The sequence below is a fragment of the Bidens hawaiensis genome, unplaced genomic scaffold, assembly GCF_021521415.1.
Source record: "Bidens hawaiensis isolate Kalapana, Puna unplaced genomic scaffold, B.hawaiensis_p1.1 tig00014404_1, whole genome shotgun sequence".
In the NCBI taxonomy this organism is placed as follows: Eukaryota; Viridiplantae; Streptophyta; class Magnoliopsida; order Asterales; family Asteraceae; genus Bidens; species Bidens hawaiensis.
The window spans coordinates 137839-150719 of NW_027492246.1; the positions used below are offsets into that span (position 1 = coordinate 137839).

At 35.2% G+C, this 12881-nt stretch overlaps 1 pseudogene across 1 annotated transcript; it reads left to right on the top strand.

The window, feature by feature from the left end:
• Positions 1-3581: 3581 nt before the first annotated feature.
• Positions 3582-10418, top strand: LOC143546598 (lipoxygenase 2, chloroplastic-like; annotated as a pseudogene). The gene is made up of 8 exons (XR_013137614.1): positions 3582-3954; positions 5533-5792; positions 6526-6763; positions 7098-7413; positions 8107-8192; positions 8262-8372; positions 8908-9475; positions 9622-10418. The product of XR_013137614.1 is annotated as a lipoxygenase 2, chloroplastic-like (transcript).
• The last annotated feature ends 2463 nt before the right edge of the window (positions 10419-12881 follow it).

The window sequence follows — 12881 nt, forward strand, 5'->3', positions numbered from 1 at the left end:
AACCATTTATTAGCTAATAAATAGGGGTGGCAAATGAGTTGTGTTGGATCGAAACGGGTCATGGGTTAAAACGGGTTAGGGTCGGAATAGGTCAACTAAAAAAAAGGTTGTTTTGGTTCGGGTCGGAACGGGTTAGGGTCAAAAGGTTCGGATCAGAACGGGTCCGGGTTGGAATGGGTCAAGGTCGGAACGGGTCAAAACGGGTTTCGGGTCAGTTTTTTTTTTGAAGAACGAGGTCAAAGGCGAAAACATTTTTGTTTTTTTTTTTTACATTTTTCGTTTTTTATTTATATTTTGAGTTACGATTTTTTTATTAATTTTTTTGGATGGGTTTTTAATTAACAATTAAAACCCCTCCAAAACAAAAATTTCAAAAAAAGTAATAAAAAAAATCATAACTCAAAATATAAATTAAAAATGAAAAATGTAAAAAAGCTAAAACGTTTCCTTCGTTGCCCTCGTTCTTCAAAAAAAAACCCCGAGAAATGAACTGAAACCGAAAGTCGACGAAAATGAAACATAAACCAAAACTGAACAGAATTGATCAAAACCGAAAAAATCAATAAAAACGAAACTAAAAAACTGAAACCGAACTGAAATGAAACTGAAAAAACCTACCATAACGAAACAAAAGGCCAAAACCGACCAAAAAAAACAAAAGAAACCGAAACCCAACCCGTCCAGCGCTCCGAAACCGACCAAAAAGAAACAAAGGAAACCGAAAACCAACCCGTCCAGTGCGAAAACTCGTGTCGGCTCGAAACCTAAACCGAACTCGTTCCAATCCAAAACCCGTTTCAACCCGAACTCGTTCCAATCCAAAAAAACCTGTTCCAATCCAAAACACGGGTAAATAAGAATGTGGTTTTGGTAATCAGGTAGGATATCATATAATCCGATACTCATTCCATACTCATGAAATTTGTTTCCTAATCCATTCTCCCCCCCCCCCCCCCCCCTCGCCCATCCCATATGTTTGGGTTTCTGATATACCCGTAGAGCTCAAGATTTTTTACCATCCCTAAATAGAAGTATACAAAGTTTGAAATTGGAGACCTAGGCTCCTTGTGCCCACTTAGAGTTAAGATCCAATGCAAACTCACAATTAGTCAATGAATGCAATGATACGGTGTAGTATTTATAGCAGTAATGGGCCAAGTCTTCGGAGTTAGTTGGATGTATCATCAATTCCATTGCATATAATACATGTGATCAATTCCACTCGTGAATATTTGTTGCGGGATATACCAATAATTTAATCTCAATAAGAAAGATATAATTTGATAGTATAAATTGGATTTTAATAATTCAAATTACAATTAACTGATGATAGTTTATACTTACAATTAGATCAATAACACTCGTAACTTTTACTTTTACGTCAATGATTATCCTATCTATAATCATCATAAACTAAAAGTTGATTTTCACTCATTTTCTCTTACAATGATAATTAATGAAGAAATGGAGAAGTATACAAACCAAATCGAGTATAAAAAACCGAATGAAAATTCATGATGATTATCTTATTGCAATTGCCCTTGACAATAGGAATATATAAAAGATAGCAAATGAGTAAAACATGTGACTATTTAAGAGAAAATTACATTTTTTTTTCCTTTTAAATATCTGAAATTATAGAATGAGTTATTTTCGAAAATGACTTTCACTCTTTATCCTTTATATTAATTTCTGCATCGGTTTTAGTCCTTTATACTAACAGATGCTAACTTTTTCAGTTAAGTCACTCTATATGCAATGCATATGAGGGCATTTTGATCTTTTTACCCATTACGGGCTATTTACGTGAAGAATTATGTTTAACTAGTATTGTACCCGGCGCGTTGCGCCGGGCAGTTAGTAAAACCTCAATGTTGAAACTGGGTGCTAGTAAAACCCGAGCGTTGGTAAAGCCTGAGCGTTACGTCGGTGAATCGAGGGGAATAAAGTCGTTATCGTTTACTTTCGTTATGGTATAAACACCATTGGTAAAACCTTAGCGTTAAACCCAAAAAATATGTTCGCCAAATTAACATATAAAACATAAATTATTTAAAATGATATTTGTTTGGTCGGTAAACCCGGTTGGTGGTAAAACCCAGGCGTCGCTCATCCAGTGCATTGAGACGGTAACTGGACACGAATTCGGTCGGTTTTGGCTATGTTCGTTATGGTACCGGAGCTACAAAAGGGAAAATATGAAAATTTACTGGACCAAAGGGTGGTGTTGGTTAGTAAACCCGAGTGATGTCAGTCCCGGGCGATTAGGCAGCAAGTCTATATGAATTCGGTCGGTTTCCGTCACGTCTGTTACTTTATCGGAATTAAAACAAACAAAAAAATTTGCCGTTTGGTCAGTATCGAAACGAAAAAAAAAATTGCTATGGAAAAATAAGGTGCCGTCGTTCGGTCAGCTTCCGTTATACTCGTTACGATACCGAAACAAAAAAAACAAATTACTATGGACAAGTAAGGTACCGCCAAGTGACCCAATGGCAACTTAGCGGCACCAAAGTTTACATTTATATATATTAGATAATTAGGTCTACACAAATAGCCCTTTAAGGGGCAAAAAGATCAAAATACTCTCATGTGCGTTGTACATTGAATGACTTAACTGAAAAACTTAACATCCGTTTGTGTAAAGGATTAAAACCGATACGAAAATTTATATAAAAGATTAGTAGTGAAAGTCATCTTTTAAAAGGATTCATTTCATAATTTAAGATATTTAAAAGGATAAAGAAAATAAATAAATAAAAATTGTACGTTTCTCGATTATTTAAATCCAAGTAGTGTATTTTGTATCATTTCAACCCAATAAAATTACAAAGTTGTAATAAACGTTTGATAAAAAGATTAAAATACATTAGTACAATCATTGACTTTAAATAACTTGTTTGATGTAATCTATTGTACATAAATATAATACTGTTGCACGTCATATATATTTTTAATTATTGTTACAAAGACACATAGTATTGCTTATTGTGTTAGGTTTTTCTTGATCAACATCAACTAGTGTCCTTTTATTATTTTTTTAAATAAATTTTTTCACATAAAATCCCTTAAATTTTATACTTGTAATGATTTAAATTCATTATTTTATTTTTGTAAGTGATAAGTGATAAAATCAACCATACCGTTAAATTAATAGATCATGGTTCAACATCAACCAGTTAAGATATATAAATTGGGTTAAAGACTAAAAGTGGATAAGATATCACCAATAGTATTTAACATAAGTTTTGTCTGTTCTTTCTTATTAAACTTCTAGTATTGCTACATTTTGTGTTGATTACTTCATGTGATACATATTGTAATTCACAATATTATATTCAATAGTTATAAACGCTAATATTTCTACTTCAATACTTCATGCAATGCATTCAAGCCGTATTCTAGAACATTGACACAACACTAAAATATGTAACAATGATTTAAAACACGTGAAATTAAACCTAAATTCATCTTTCCATATCCAATAATAGCATATAGCACATATCCCTCTATAAATAGAGGTTAATGTTCCAACTTTTAAATCACAAAAACAAGAGTGAGAGTAGTAAGAAAAGGAAACAAAGCAAATGTTGAAGTCTCAAATCAACCGGTCTCACTCTCTTTACAGCCAAATCCCAATCCGCAAGCCCTTCGTTAGCGGTGACACCACCAACCATTCCTCTTCCTCCGCCTACTCCCCCGCCATCCTCCACCAACACACATCCACCAAGAAATCTAATGCAGCCCGTGCTAGATCAACCTCGAATGTAGGTAGTATTAAAGCCATATCAATTCCCTTTCTTACCAAGACCACAACCGTCAAGTGTGTCATCTCGGTCCAACCAACTATTAGCTCCGCCCTTGCTAGTGTAAGTGTTGGTGGCGTCGTTGATGTTGCAACCGATCTTCTAGGACTGTCATTCTTGCTGGAAATCGTTTCGAATGACCTTGATGGTATGCATACCCATTTTCTTTTAATGTTATTGCATAGTCATAAGCTACATACATTTAACCAAAACATTTAATAAACAACAAAAGATAAATGATAATTGACATTTTAAAGGTTAGAATTATAAAACCGTTTTGCCTTTGTTTTCTTTTATATTTTATATTGATATTAGTAATAAGTTTATCAAACCAACTTAAATATTTTATTCACAGTGTATGTTACATATACTAGAAAAAAGACTAAGATCCAGGCTTAACAATAGACCAAGATCAAGCAAAATAAAGACAAGTAATTAACATAGAAGTTACAAATCTATAAGTTACATATTTCAATTTATATTCTAGTCTAATATGCCCTTGCAAGATGGACGATCGTGAGAGAAAACATATCTTGTTAAAAAAGCCTTCGGCAGCGTCGCGTGTGGGTCTTTGGAAGGACTTTAGTGGTGGAGGGAATAGTGGGGCGACGGAACAGTGCATCGCCGGAATATATTTTAGTGGTGGAGAGAACAGTGGGTTGACAGAATAGCGCATCGCCAAAATATATTTTAGTTGTGGAGACAACAGTGGGTTGACAGAACAGTGTGTCGCCGAAAAATATTTTATTGGTGGAGGGGAACAGTGGGTTGCCGGAACAATGCGTCGGTCGGAATATTTTAGAGGTGGTAGGGAACAGTGGTTCAACGAAACAGTGCGTCGCCGGAAAATATTTTAGTGGTAGAGGGGAATAGTCGCAGAATAGTGTGTCGCCGGAAATTGACGGAATAGTGCCTCGCCGAAAAATATTTTATTTGTGGAGGGGAATAGTGGGTCGACGGAACAGTGCGTCGCCGGAAAATATTTTAGTGGTGGAAGCGAACAGTGGGCCGACGGAACAGTGCGTCGGCAGAAAATATTTTAGTGGTGGAAGTAAGTTAGATGGAGAAATTTGAGGCGGCAACAAGCTGTTAATTAATTTCAGTAGGTGGTGTAAACCGTTGCCAGAAGTTGGGATCGGAAAGAGCTCAACAGAGCACTTTAGGCTTTGATACCATAATAAGTTATCAAACCAACTTAAATATTTTATTCATAATATGTGGTTACATATACTAGAGAGAAGATTAAGATTAAGGCTTAACAATAGGCCAAGACAAGCAAAATAAAGACAAGTTGAAGTTACAATTCAATAAGTTACATATTTCAAATTATGTTCTAGTCTAATAATTAGATGGACTATTAAAGACCTTAGTTTTTGGATTTAAAACATGACATACAAGGTTATAAGCACGAGTTGTTACACGAACTTTATGCGAGTAAGGAAGAACAATTTGCTTGAACATGGAAGCTACTAATTCATGTAACTAACACATTGGTTTCTCAAAAAGTTACAAAAAATCTAAGAACATAGGGTTAGAATTAAGTTTCTGGATCTATAAATAAGACATACGAGATAATAAACACATGTTTGTAAATCTTTACGTTACTAACACCTCGATTTCTTATAAAAATATAGAATTTTGTCCGCTTTGCAAAGTTATGTTTTCGATATATCAACAAAAGTTCGTGTTCGAGGTTGTAATTTTATTTTTCATTTTCTGGTTACAGCAACAGGAAAGCAAAAGACAGTGAAGGCCTATGCAAGATATGATGCATTGAATTTAGACATTAGTGTGTACACATATAAGTGTGACTTTGCTGTCCCTGATGATTTTGGTGATATAGGAGCTGTGTTGGTTGAAAATGAGCATAGCAAGAAGATGTTCTTTAAAACCATTGCTCTTGATAACGGTGTTAACTTCACATGTGAATCTTGGGTTCACTCCAAATATGATAATTCTGAGAAAAGAATTTTTTTCAACAACAAGGTCGACCCTCTTCTTTTCTTTCTTTTTTTTAAAATAATTTTCATATCAAATAATTAGTAGAAAACTAGGACTACATGATGAACTAAACGTTCAGGGAACAGTTCATCAAGAATCGTTCATGTTTGCTCGTTTAATAATTGAATGAATATGAACAAGAATTTTTGTTCTGTTAGTTAAACAAACGAACATAAACAAAACCTCTATTCGTTCAATTATGTTCGTGAACGTTCGATAATGTATTCACGTATGCTCATTCTTGTTCATGAAAGTTTTTGAATATTAATTTATTTATTTATCTAAACATTTTATATTTTTTTAATTTAATACATCTAACATAAAATAGGAAATAATATTCTCTTATTGTTTTTGCATTGTTCCCATTTCCTTTCTCATTATTCACATTGATAAACACATCAATCTCAATCTCTAGGCTCCGTCTGAACACATTCATTTCCTTAACAACAAACACGAACATAAAATCTTGTTCGGTAACTGTTCGTGAACCGTTTGCTAACGCATTATTTCCATAAAAACTGAACATGAACAAGGCCATGTTTGTGTTCGTTTGGTTCGTTTGCAGCCCTAAGAAAACTATATATCTTTTGAGGGACTTAATTGTTGCTTTAAAATATGGTAGTACCAAAAGTTTGTAAATAATAACTATAATGAAGTTGTTAAGTCGTTTAGTAGACGTTTAGTTATGAACTTATGATTGTTCGATTTGTTTGTGTAGTCATACCTTCCCTCGCAAACTCCTAACGCACTGAAGTCGTTAAGAGAGCAAGATCTAGAATCTCTCCGAGGCAACGGCCAAGGAGAGTGTAAGTCACCTGAGAGGATTTATGATTATGATGTGTACAACGATCTTGGAGCTCCGGATCAGAACTTAAGTTTAGCAGGACCAGTGCTCGGTGGCAATGAACATCCCTACCCTAGGTGGTGTCGTACTGGTCGCAAAATGTCCTCTATAGGTACAAGTCTATCATTGTATCATATCATTCTATATTATACCATATGCATTGTTTTGAATGCTAGTTAATTATTAGAAATATTTTATTTGAAAACGAAATTGTTTAAATATAGATCTAAGATGACTGAGTATTGAATATCATAGGATTTAGATTTACTCAAAGTAGTTCAAATATTTGATACAATTACAGCAACTTATCGGCGCCGAAGAACTATAACTTATTTTCAGTAAGATCGTCAAAAGAGGGGTGACTAGGCAGCTTGTTGACCGCTTACCTGTCTCTCTGTTATAATTAGATATTTTGTTCAGCATTAACGAAGCCCGTTGAATTACAGATCCATTGGCGGAGACCAGAACTTTGCTCCCGTTTTATGTACCAGCAGACGAAGATTTTTCGGAGATAAAGGGAGTTACGTTTGGAGCAAGGACATTGTACTCGGTGCTTCATTCAGTTGTACCAACTCTAGAGTCGATTGTGACAGACAAAGACGGGGTTTCCGTTATTCACATCCATAGACTTGCTTTATAATGAAGGTGTTAATGTTCCTCCACTTGATAATGGGATTCTTAGTGTCTTACCTAATCTTATCAAAGGAGCTACTGACGCTACAAACACTGTTATCAAGTTTGAGACCCCTGAAACCATTGACAGTAAGCATTTGTTACCATTTTGTATCTTTGGTGTGGCTGGGCAGGCCCTAAGAATTCACGTGTCCCGGCCAAGTTAGAAAAAATATGTCTCTTAAGCCTTAACGTACTAAATAATGTAAACTTTTTTTTTTAAATGACGATTAAAGTTATGGCAATAAACATAAGTCCTAACATTCTTGATAGCAAATTGTTGAATCAACTTTTCGCAGTTTGTGCTCTCTAATATTCCATTCTCGATAGCTATTATAGCCAACCCGCTAAGTATTTCGTGGGGCGTTGTGAATCGTAAACAAGATTTGAATAACTACAATTTCACAAAACTCTTTCTACAAACTGGTGTTCGAAGGCGATGCTATTGTTATCCCGCTTATTCGTTTCATTTTTTTTATTTATTTAACTTTCATTGATTAATTTAAATTTTAAAGTAATGGGTCATTTTTCAATTTTAAATGAGCCTATGAGTTTTTGGGCAATTTAAGAAAAAAATAAGTCTAAAAGGTGTTCGAGTATTATAAAAATAGTGTTATTATAAGTCTTTGTGTATTTTTTATATAAATCATCGGAAATTTTTAAATTTTTTGTGCCCCGGCCGAACGCTCACGTCGCCTACCCTTAAAGCCGGCCATGTTTGGTGGTTTTGTCTATGGTTTTATTGTTTAAGTTTTCGCGTATAATTGATGGTTCGAATTGCAGGAGACACGTTCTCATGGTTTCGTGATGAGGAGTTTTGTAGACAAATGCTTGCTGGTCTCAATCCTTACAGCATACAGCTGGTTACAGTATGTATTTAACTTATAATCCCTAAATAAGATGTTTTGTAAATGATTATGACATGTTTGCATATTTAGGAATGGCCATTGACGAGTAAACTGGACCCTGAAATCTACGGGCCGGCTGAATCCGCAATCACGAATGAGATCGTAGAGGAAGGGATTAAAGGTTTCATGACTCTTGACGAGGTAATGAAAATCATAAAACCGATTACCAATGCTCATGGTTGTAAAAATCCTGACTAAGCGCCGAGTAATCGCTACGAGGTATGGTGCCGAGGCGACTTTCTTTAACTCCGCCTGGTTACTTGGATTCGATTAAAGGTGGCCAGCGTTTGTCATAATTAGGTCAAGTCGGTCAGCTCGAGCCGATTTGATTAAAAGTAAAGCGTAATTCATATTTCTGTAATATTAAAATCATTTTTTTGTTAATGAGTTTTAATCTCTAGAATAATTTTGTATTTAAAGATATATATTTTTTATTTATATTGATATTCACGTATTTTGTTATAAATATTAGTAGACGTATGATACTTGACATATATATAATTTCCCAAAAATAAATTTACTTATAATTTACCATGTCCGAATAGGCGAATACTCCCCGAGTAGTCTCCGCCAAGACCGAGTACTCGCAACTCCCCAGTCGGCCGACCTGGGAGCGCGACTTTTGCAACCATGCTAATGCTTTACGACTACATTTTCATGCCTTATGTTCATGCAGGCTTTAGAACAAAAGAAATTGTTCTTGTTGGATTACCATGATTTGCTTTTACCTTATGTTAACAAAACAAGAGAGCTTAAAGGGTCAGTTCTATATGGTTCAAGAACTTTAATGTTCCTAACTCCTAGTGGAATATTAAAGCCGCTAGCTATTGAGTTGACTCATCCACCGTCTGATGGTAAACCACAGTGGAAACAAGTCTACACGTCCGCGTTGGATGCCACAGGTGAATGGCTCTGGAGCTAGCCAAGGCTCATGTTCTTGCTCATGATTCTGGTATTCACCAACTTGTAAGCCACTGGTTAAGAACTCATGCTGCTACCGAGCCTTACATAATTGCTACCAACCGTCAGCTCAGCCAGATGCACCCAATTCGACGATTACTTCTCCCTCATTTCCGTTACACTATGCAAATTAATGCTCTAGCTCGATTGCTTCTCGTTAATGCTGGTGGTGTCATAGAGACAACCTTTACTCCTGGAAGATATTGTATGCAAATTTGCTCTGATGCGTATGATCAGCTATGGCGCTTTGATCATGAAGCGCTTCCAGCGGACCTAATTAGCAGGTATTCTTTTTGCCTTAAAAGAGAATACTTATAAGGTTTAGTTACATGTTTCGTCTTGTAATTTACTTGTATTACAATTTTGATACAATTTAAAAAAAAATTATTACTATGCAAATTATTCTAATAATATAAAAAAATTTGTTTAGGGGTATGGCGGTTGAAGATCCAACTGCACCACATGGTGTGAAACTAACAATCGAGGATTGCCCGTTTGCTAATGATGGTTTACTCATTTACGATGCCATTAAACAATGGGCAACTTCTTATGTCAACCATTATTACCCACAACCGAATCTAGTGGAGTCCGATGAAGAGCTTCAAGCCTGGTGGAATGAAATCCGTTCAGTTGGTCATGGAGATAAAAAAGATGAAGCATGGTGGCCACAACTCAAAACCCAACAAGATTTGATTGGTATTGTTTCAACCATCATGTGGGTGCCATCTGGTCACCATTCCGCAGTCAACTTCGGTCAATATGACTTTGCGGGTTACTTCCCTAACCGACCAACAATTGCCCGCACCAAAATGCCTGACGAAGACCCCACAGACGAAGAATGGCAGTCATTTATTAAGCGTCCCGAGGATGTTTTGTTGAAATGCTTCCCATCTCAAATTCAAGCTACACAAGTGATGGCAGTTTTGGATGTTTTATCGAGTCATTCAGTGGATGAAGAGTACATTGGTGGTAATATTGAGCCGGCATGGGAGGCGGAGCCTGCCATAAAGGCGGCGTTTGAGGAGTTTCGTGGAACGCTAAACGGGCTAAAAGCTATCATAGACTCAAGGAACACGGATCCTAGTTTGAAGAACCGTACCGGTGCGGGTTTGGTTCCGTATGAACTTCTTAAACCGTATTCGGAAGATGGTGTGACCAGTAGAGGTGTTCCAAACAGCATATCTATCTAGTTGGTTTGGTTTGTTGGAGTGGCGTATGATCTGTGTTGTATAAATGTATAATAAGGTCATAAGCCATGGTTTATTTGTGTATTATTGTTGTTTGGAATAAGGTTACTTTTGTATCATGTTGTTACAAATGTATCCATTGGTTTGTCCTAGTTATATTTCCTTATTAACCAAACAAAAGTTAATACCTAATTGGTTGTGATTTGAGTTGAACAATTAGGGTATTTTAAGGAAGCAGAACCGGCCTTTTAGTCCAGGTATGGTCAACAAAAGTTAGGGTCAGAACTGGTTCCGGGTATGGTCCAATTTTGACTAGGTTTGCCGATTTTTTTATCAAGTTTTGGGCTAGGTCGGGTCCAAGTTTGACAGGGTAGAGGTTGAACCGGTTCCGACAGGTCTGGGTTGGATCCAATTACTGTAACCTTTTTTTGAGGAACCAAAACCCCGTTCATAAATAATCTGATTTACTTTCTAAATGTAAATAACTAGATTGTTTAGAAAATTAGAATTAATAAGATAATTAAGTCAATAGTTATTAACTAATTTAAGTTATTAGATTATGAGTGAGAAACTAACAGGTGATTAAAACAATACTTTGGTAAATATTCTTTCCACCAACACTATTTTGGGAAAAACTCGTTTTGAGGAACCAAAACCTGTTCATATCCCCGAGTTAGGTCGGGTAGGAACCAGTTCTAGGTCAAATCCACCGGGTTTGATCCGAAACCAAGTTTTTTTGCCCACCTCTGGTTGTGATCTTCGTAAACCGAAAACTAAAATGGATTGGTCAGCCAAAAGAGGATTGTGAAACCAGAAGATTTGAAGATGGAAGCCTATGAAGTAGTACCTTTTTGGTGTTCTAAAGTTGTAAACTTATTACGAGCCTACAGGCTACTGGCATAAGTATTACTTGTTAGCCTTGTCATGGTGCAACTGAAGTTCTCTATGTGCTTGGATTCCAATATGAGAAATAAGCGGACCTATAGCTTAAAGATGAGGGTGGTCGCCCCTCTTATATATTTTTTTTATAATGTTATACACGCGTTAAATCCCGAGCACTCTATAAGATTTTTCAATCGCTTCCATTGAACTTTCGACACCGAACCAAATTATATTTCAAAACCAACCCCTAAAAAAACAAAATTAGATATTTATAATTTTTAAAATATGAATTTAATATAAATAATAATTCTCAGTTAAGCACTCATTACCAATATAGTATATATAATTTAGCTCAATTTTCAAATGTTAACTCAGACTCTCAGAGACCTAATAACAAATGTCCAAATCTAACCTTTTAATGGACTAAACTCTGAAGCCCAATATCCAAATGATGTCCTTTAGCAGTTTAGCCTATGATTTTAAACCTTATTAAGAGCGAAAAAGAAAAGTATAGTGGTACACACAGTGTTGCAGAAGACTGGCGCCATCGTCGGATGCCGATCAGCCTAAATCCGGCAAAAAATCCAATAGACGACCACTAGTTAGGATGTAAGTTTGACATTCTGCCATTAAATCACTTGTCATTTGATCAATTAGTTTTAGTTTACTTACTTAGGGACCATGGTTTGAAAAATTACAAGTTAGAACTTTAAATTGAATATTTGAATGAGAATAATGGTAAGTTGATAAATTTTAATGTTTTAATTTAATGTATAATAGGTATAACGAGTAACATAATACTAATAGATTGATTCCTCAAAAAAATAATGGCTAGATTTAAAAAAAAATGAAAACTCATTGAGAATAAAATTAAATAAATTAGATTTTCCTTATATATTTGTAATGGCGTTTGACGTACTTTAGCTGATTATATAAAACTTAGTTTGATTATCTCTCTTTTTTATTTGAACTAATCCAACCCGAACTGGATCGAAAAAGTTTATTATATAGTGAGAGACTAACGAACCCTAAAACTTTTCGCCCCTTTGAAAAAAATTTCCAGATCTGTCACTAATGATAATAATAATAATAATATTATTATTATTATTATTGTTGTTGTTGTTGTTGCTGCTGCTGCTGCTTTACTTTAGCTGATTATATAAAACTTAGTTTGATTCTCTCTCTTTTTTATTTGAACTGATCTGACCCGAACTAGATCGAAAAAGTTTATTATATAGTGAGAGACTAACGATCCCTAAAACTTTTCGCCCATTTTAAAAAAATTTCCAGATCCGTCACTAATGATATATTATTATTATTATTACCATTATTATTGCTTTATGAAACAAATGAGAGAGTGATGTGATAACAAGGTTATTTGTTATGGTTTAAATAGCAAGTCTAGTTAAAACGCCACATCAATATCACATCGTTGTTATGTAGAATGTGAATTTTAACTAACCAATCATTTAACTAGCATGCTATGGTTTAACTAGACATTGAAAGAATTCTTTTAAAAAAAGTAATTGGTTGTTAGTGAGGTGGATCCTACCTTTTGAGCCTATTTAGGCGCTAACATACTAACGGGAAAGTGGGAAGGAGACTGGCGTCGGTCCCCCTT